The sequence below is a fragment of the Hoplias malabaricus genome, chromosome 11 (assembly GCF_029633855.1).
Source record: "Hoplias malabaricus isolate fHopMal1 chromosome 11, fHopMal1.hap1, whole genome shotgun sequence".
NCBI classification, from domain to species: domain Eukaryota; kingdom Metazoa; phylum Chordata; class Actinopteri; order Characiformes; family Erythrinidae; genus Hoplias; species Hoplias malabaricus.
The window spans coordinates 4,448,450-4,456,884 of record NC_089810.1 but is presented as its reverse complement, the minus strand read 5'-3'; positions in this window follow the sequence as shown (position 1 = coordinate 4,456,884).

Below are 8,435 nucleotides of genomic sequence, written 5' to 3'. Positions count from 1 at the left end.
CTCTGTGCACATGGCTGGACAGCAGGCGACCGAACGCTCCGAGGCAGACGATAGCCAGTGTTATATGTGAAAAATGTGATCATCACTTATTTATACATGAGGAGGATCCTGCTGCTTTATTTATAAAGCCTTTTAAATATAGCGCCTGTGAATTGAATAAGTAATACAGAGTGGATGTCTCAGCTCAACTCCTCGTCCAACACCACTTACTCATACAGGCATCAGGGAAAAATGGGGCTTGGTTCTTCAAATGGGGGACCATTTTTAAACCTGTCCCCAAAGCTAATCTAATTCAGATTCAAAGCCTTTCTATTAGCATAAGGGGCAACATATCAGGGGCTACCTGACATATTCCAGTGACTTTGCAATCCATTTTCTGTTGCGAGCATAAATAAATAAAAGGCATGGATGTTTGAAGCCTGATATATCTAAATTAGCATTCAAAAAAACCCTTCTCTGCATCTCCTTCAGGCATTAGTCTGTGAGCACTGCCCATCTGAAGGAAGAGAGCCCAGTGATAGACATCCCGCTTCCTCTGTGCATCCGTGCATTCCTGTTAGTGCCATGATTGCCCTAATTACTGACATGAATGGAGTGTACAGCTTCTCTGCGTAACTCACCAGCCCCAGGGGGTTTGGTAATAATGTAAATATTCTTTTCATCAGCGATGCTGCTTCAACACAAAAACGGGGGCGATCCTACTTAGGGTTCTGAAATGATTTATTCAGTGGACAGACGTCCGCTGGAATGCGTAAGACCATGCAGTGATCAGATGCCAATTGTACTACACACACAATCACTCTGGCACCTGCTCCTGTATCACACACTCCTTTCAAAATGTCAGCAACTGCCATTTCCACACAGACTACGGCATTAAAGGATTTGATGCTAATGCCACTATGGCTCACTGTGCCTCCGAGCCGACAGAGGAGCTCAGAAGAGAAGCAGACAGACACCTCTACTCTCCACAAGACTAAGGGCTTGCAGTGCACAACCACAGAACAGAACAACAGCACATGAGCACGGCCTCCAACACTAAAACGACTGCATCACGAAGACAGCGAGATGGGAGATGGAACTGAGAACTTTGTGTCACGTATAAAATATAAAACAGTTTTAAGTTGAGTGTGGCATGATGGCACTGTGGGTAGTGTCTATGCCCCACAACCCCAGGGTCCAATTTCTGGGCATGGGCAGCATGGAGGCACAGGAGGTACTGTCACTGCTGCAAAGATCCATTGTCCATGGGACACAGGTGTGAATGTGTGAATGACTGGGTGAGTGTGTGAAATTGTCCACAGGTGTGTGTGTGTGTGTGAGTGACTGGCTGAATGTGACATGCCCTGTGATGAACTATAGCCCTGTACAGGGAATATACCTTGCCCCAAATGATTCTGGGTAGGCTTCGGAGTCACGATGACCCTGATCATGATGAAATGCTTACAGAACATGAATGAATGAATGTTTAAACTGTATAAGCAAAAGTGAAACCATGGCTGCATGCAAGCGTTATTAACTAGTTACGTTATTCACATACAGTAACTTTTCAAACCATAAAAACCTTCTATCAAATACACTCTAAACAACATGGGTTTAACAGGACACCACAGATGGACCTATGATATTTAACAATTGCCATTTTGGTGCAGTCCCATAGTAACAATTTAACGGAAAGGACAAGAGTTATCTCCGATGGAAAAACAATGAGATACGTCTGCTGAGAAAACAACATATCTGTATTAATGGAGATCTCAGGGTAGTCTTACACTGGGCTCGGTGCTGAGATAATGACATGTTTATCTGTTTAGAGCTATTTCTCATCACTTCTCATGAGTACTAAGAACCTGCAAATAAAAGACTTTTTCTTTGGCTCGACGGTGTCTTATGAATCCTTTTTGTCTAATGTTTTTTTTTCCTTATGAATTTTAAAGTGAAAAAAAATAAGATCTCCTGAGAGATCGATGAGCCTCTTTTGAGCAATAAACTGCTCAGATTCAGATTCTGAAATACTTTATTGATCCCAGAGGGAAACTGCTGAAATTGGTTCCTCTGGGATAAACTTTTAAACCAAAAAAAAAATTCAAAAATTCAATTCAGCCATTGCTTTCATTTCAAAAATATCTTTGAGTCATTTAAAGATGAGGCGTCTCATGGAACTTACCTTTAACTCACTCGTGAGTTCTGCCCCTGTGGTGATAGACAATGAACATATTGAGAAGGTTCTTTGTAATTCTGTAATGAACAGTACTTTTAGAAACATGTTTTGAGCTGCTACATTTGTACAATTACTGATGATTATGGAAAGATATTTTAAACTATACAAGGCTTCCCCATTTTGTCAATACTTTCAAGAAACAATACTAGTAGCGATAGTTTACAGGGGCCTAGACTGTGCCTAGGCCATCTCTGGCCAATGGTGGGAGGCTGCGAGCTTCTCCACCCTAATTACAGGCAATAAGCAGCACCTGTTCTTGTCTGCTGTTAAGAGGGGTTCTTGCAGATTCCTGTGCTCAGTCTTGAGGCCATGCTGTTATGTGTGGCTCTCTAGACTAGCTGGTAATTTGGGTGAGCTCTAAGCAGGTGTTACTGGGCCTTTTTCTGGCTTCTCTTTGCCATTTCTTTAAAAAAAAAAAAAAAAAAAAAAGAAAGAAAGAAAAATGATCTAACCAAGACAGAAATTAAAAGCAGGGGTGGAAAGTGTCCCCTGAGAGTATTAGGGCTTTTCCTGTTTAAAGTAAAGTAGCCCTGCACTTTGGTCTATTTTCACATATATTTGAGTTGTAGCTAATTCAGTCAGTGCTGGTCCTCCAGCAGAAGGACCTGGGTTCAGATACAGCTCTTGAGTCAGCTGTGAGGTATCACAGTATGGGTTCAGGCGTCTGTGCCAACCTTCTGACCACCGTTTGAAAATTCACAAGATTAATGTGGACCCAAGGAAAAAGCCTCCACAGAAAAATAATGATAATGAATTCTGGACTGCAAAATCCACATCCAAAACCACCTGCTATCATACTAAGTAGTGTGCCAAAAGTAGTACACCTGCATTAGAAGTGAATGGTTCTGGGTGCATCCTGACTGTGAAACAGACTTCTACATCAATCAACAACAAGCATGTATTTGAAGTATGGCCCATATTTCCAAAAGAGCTAGCTCAGGACAGCATACCCAGCAGTTCTGGGGATACTACCCCTGGCAAAAATAAAGGGATCACCACACTTGGAAAGAGAATTGCAGACATGACACACAAGAAATCTAGTTTAATAGCTGAGCATTCTGGCTTTGTAAAATATTTCTTGAATAAATGTAAGTTTTTTGAAATGGGGAATAATAGAAGAACAAATTATGCCATCACCTCGTAATTTGCATTTCAAAAACCTCTACATTAGTCTGCAGTTAAGACCACTCCTATGGATCAGATCCCAAGTTACCAGCTAGTCTAGAAAACCACACACTCAGGGCTGATGAACTTGGCAGCCTGTGTTTAAAAAAAAAAATAAATTAAAATATGGATCTGACATGAGTTGTAACTGGAAATACTATAAAGGACTAAAGCTTCTTTTAAGAAGGAACACTAAAAGATGTTTTGCTGTCCCCAGGTGAGCTGTGTTTAAAATGTCCAACTATATAAACAAAACAGGAAGGTTATACAAACCCAAAAACCTCTGGGTAGATCCAGGGAGATGTGAAGTGTCCAGATAAGGAACCTTGATATGCCACGATTACAAATATACAACACAAAAACCTGGAGTACGGATTAATGACAGAGCTTTAAGAAGTGGGCTGAATGAAATGGGATTTATAGATGGAAAAATAACCATGAATACCTCCACAAAAAAGGGGGAGGGGAGGGGCTGTGGATGTGGATGAAAGTGATATTCAGTGATGAATCATGAACCTGCACTGGCCAAGAGGATGGTGCTAAACTTTGTTCTGGGGCCATTCTATCAGAACAAATGGCTTTCAAATGGTCTTTTATATGTCAGGTAAAGGGCCAAGTGAATTGTCTGTCATTGCACAGGTGGACAATCTCATTCAGTCAATACAAATAGGCTTGGTGATGAAGTCATTTTTCTAGATGATAATGCAGCTCCCCACCATTTTTCTTCAGGAATGGCAGATCTGCAGATGGCCAGCAAACAGTTCAGATCTCCAATCTGATTTCAATTTAAAACATTGGTCCATAAGGTTCCCTCCTGCAAATTTGAGAGCATACCACCAGCTTGATGTAGAATATTGTTTTCAATAAGTGCACACCTCTAAATTCAGGCAGGAGGATGAGCAGCAAAAACTGATCATGGCTTCTTTGTTAATCTGGAGTGGGGAAAAACAGTTAATTCCAATTAATTATTTCATTTTCTGTAACCGCTTACACAATTCAGGGTGGTGGTGTGGCCGGAGCCTACCCTGAAGCATTGGATGCAAGACAGGAACACACTCAGGGTGACACACACTCTTCATTCATTCATTCATTATTCGAAACCACTTATCCAGTTCAGGGTTGTGGTGGGTTTGGAGCCTACCCAGATTGCACCCTAGAGGGGGTACTCTTAATTCCAATTAATATATTATAAAATATTGGAGGTGGCACGGAGGCGCAGCAGGTAGTTGTCGCAGTCACACAGCTCCAGGGGCCTGGAGGTTGTGGGTTCGATTCCTGCTCCGGGTGACCCTCTGTGAGGAGTTGGTGTCTTCTCCCTGTGTCTGTGTGGGTTTCCTCCGGGTGACTGTCTGTGAGGAGTGTGGTGTGTTCTCCCTGTGTCTGCGTGGGTTTCCTCCAGGTGCTCTGGTTTCCTCCCACAGTCCAAAAACACACGTTGGTAGGTGGATTGGCGACTCAAAAGTGTCCGTAGGTGTGAGTGAATGTGTGTGTGTTGCCCTGTGAAGGACTGGCGCCCCCTCCAGGGTGTATTCCCACCTTGCGCCCAATGATTCCAGGTAGGCTCTGGACCCCCCGCGACCCTGAACTGGATAAGGGTTACAGATAATGAATGAATGAATGAATGAATGAATGAATGAGGTGGAATTGGGAACCACAATGATTTTCAGCAAACGTACCACTATTACATTTGTTTATTTGCTATGAAATAAAGATGCAAGGTGAACACCTTCCTAAGTCTGGCCCTTCATCACTTTAAACAAGGGTGTGTGTGCCTCTAGTCCATATGTACTTGGAAAAGGCGAGGAAATCTGTACTGAGGTCTGATTTGTGAAGGATTGAGATCGTCTGATTCTCACGAAACATCCCCATGAAACTTAAATGTATGCCTCACCATTACTGCAAAAAACACTTGTATTGTAGTAACACTTAGTTATTTCACTAAGTAATATACTGATGAACAAAGTTGTACACTGCTATGCTTAAAGTTTTTTTACGGTGTGGATTCTTCCATTTATTCTCTTATTTTTATGGTTACAACGTCCTGCATATGCCACACATCAGAAGGATTTGCCCACCATAACTTTGATTTGTTTTTTGTTTTTTTTTCCTTAACACCAGTGGGCAGTAACTCACTGTCTATGTAACTGTGACCTAGTCACTTCATTTCAACTCTTCCTCTGTGTATTTGCCTGGTTTAACTGAGACAATGTTCCAGCATCTCTGGGAGCAGAGGTAAACTGATTCCCTGATTACAGACATTTTTGAAGTTTAGAGTCATAAAGACTTTCAATGCAAGAGTAAATAATTTCAGCACAATCATGAGAACTAAAGGGAGCAGAATAAACCCAGCTACTCCCTTCCACCGAGTAGTGACTTGTTTGTGTTTCAGCTTGAACCTCGTGTGTAAAGCTATGAAGTGACGCCTCCATTTTCTTGAACTCAAAATAAACCCACAGGAGTCTGTCAGATTCAGTACGCAATATGGAGGCACAGGATTGTATCAAGGCAAAGGATTGGTACTCACGCAATACTGTTTTAATGCAGCAACACTGCCTCCCAGTGGACACTTATTGCAGGAGCTGTTTTTTCAGTCCGTGAACTCCCTAATGGAGCTGGGGGTTAGTCCACTAATGAGGATTACTTAGTTAACTTAAACCAAAAGTTGGGGAAGGTCCAACACGTTAGTCACTCGGCTCTTTTCCTATTGGACAGGCATGACTTTGGACATAATTTATCAGGCTAAACTGAGAAATCCTGCTTTATGTATTACTTCAAAAAAGGCAAGTCCCACTTTAGGTCTAATTCAAATAACAGTCTAAATTATTTAATCTGGTTTTGCCACAAGGCTTGGTTCCTGTGATACACTCAGAGATTCAGTCACCTGGAAACTAAAGAAATAACTGCAACAAAAAGGAACACAGAATGAACTGAGATTTAGCTCATTCAGGGGCAAATATGAGTGGGACACATGGGCAAATAATAATAACCACTTTCAAATCGTTTGCACAATAAATTCGGGATCTGGAAGCCACCAACATACACACTGAGAAACAAGACCAGCCAGTCAGTTTTTTTTTTTTTTTTTTTTTTTTTTGCCTAAATCTTAAACCATTCATTCATCCATTATCTGTAACCCTTATCCAGTTCAGGGTAACGGTGGGTCCGGAACCTACCCGGAATCACTGGGCACAAGGCGGGAACACACCCTGGAGGGGGCGCCAGTCCTTCACAGGGTGACACGCACTCACACCTACGGACACTTGAGTCGCCAATCCACCTACCAACGTGTGTTTTTGGACCGTGGAAGGAAACCCACAGTCCAAAATCTTCTGTGGTTCTGAATTTAAGCATTTTCCTACAAGGGAAAAGCTGTAGCAAAGAAAGCGATGTCCTTGGACACAGTAAACACTAAGTTTTTCTGAGAAAACAAACTTTAACTCCTGGATGAGGAAGCAGTCTTTAAAAACACTGAATAGGAAAGGGCTGGACTACACAATGGATCACAACATCCTGCGTTAATACAATTAATGCAGACACAAACACCAGCAAACTCTCACATGAGGAGCCACACAGCTTTAGTTTTGCTGCATTTCCAACAATAGAATCAGTGCTTATAGCATCGTGGAGTTGTTTGAGGTTACAGGCAGTGCTTTGATTTTCAAAGAATGAACGGGTATAAGATGAAAGCGACTGAAATAGCTTTACCATTTTTTTTCTCAGGCTTCAGTTGCCTTCAGGCCTGAAACCCAATTCCACCCTCCCTTAGCTTTCCTTATGAAAAGGCTCTGTTTCTATGTTCCAGTTAACAATAAGTTGGCTGATTGATTCCTCATTGATTTGATTACATTTACCTTTTTATTTATCCCCAAGGGATACAGCAGCACAGAAGCAAGATATTTACAAAATAGGATATTTACATGCTACAGTTAATCATCCCAAGGTCTAAGAACTCACAAGGCACTTGCACTAGCAGCTAGATTTTAAATGGGGTACAGTTCAGTCTCTAACCTGCACATGTATCCTGCATAGCAGTCATGAGCATGATCTCATGCATGGCCTTTACAGCGAACAGGACGAGGAAAACACAGCGCTCTGTGGCTGGATGTTTTATTTTCTGCAGTCTTTGTAGCCTATACAGCTCACCGTGTGTCCTGTACTTGGTGAAACAAATTGCTCCACTATCACTGATCAAATACCATGTGTTATGATCTTTCCTCTTCCACGGGGAGTGGAAGTACAGCCCCAAAGAAACACTGATAAGGGCAGCCAGCCAGGACTGTATCCTCGCTCCCTGTGTTCCAGCCATTCGGTGTCCATTTTGTGTTTTAGGTGTTAGCTGGAGATAAGCTTTACAAATCTGAAATGGCTTCATGGTAGACGGAGGGAAATATGAATGTAGCATGAATCCGGGTCCAGCTGCCCTCACTACAGCAAACATCATCATCAAGCTTCAGCATCTACAACAACAACAACCTTCACTCCACAGTCAGGCGGGTGACAGGTGACTGAACACATTTGATGGCACGGTGGAAAATCCTTGGATCACCATAAGCAGTTCTGCCTGAACATCAGCAAAGCTTAAACATCGACCCAGCAGATATGTTACTGGAGAGCCTCACTTGTAAAGAAAGAGCCACATGAAGCTCGCAGCCGCGGCTTGGACACCCCTGGTGTAAGCTCACGTCTTGCAAAGCTCAGTCTCATACCACCTTGTTGGCAGAGTTGACCTCTGTACAGATTTTATTTTTATTTTCCTTTTCTGAAACCATATCTGCTCCGTGTGTGAGAATCTCCATTCCACTTTAAAACACTGGCAGCATTTAAAGTGAAGTGGGTGGTAACACAATCGGGGACACAAAATGACTGAGCAACATCTGCAGCGTTTTAAAGTGAAATGATTCTTTCCACTAGGGCCCTGTACTAGTTTCTGCTTGTTTTAGGTGGAGAGGAAAGTACCGTAGGTACCTGAACATAACTGTAGAACTATTTTAATGTAGATTTGAACATTCTGCTGGTGGCACACGAATCTCATCTAAAAATGGCAAAGAAATGTCTG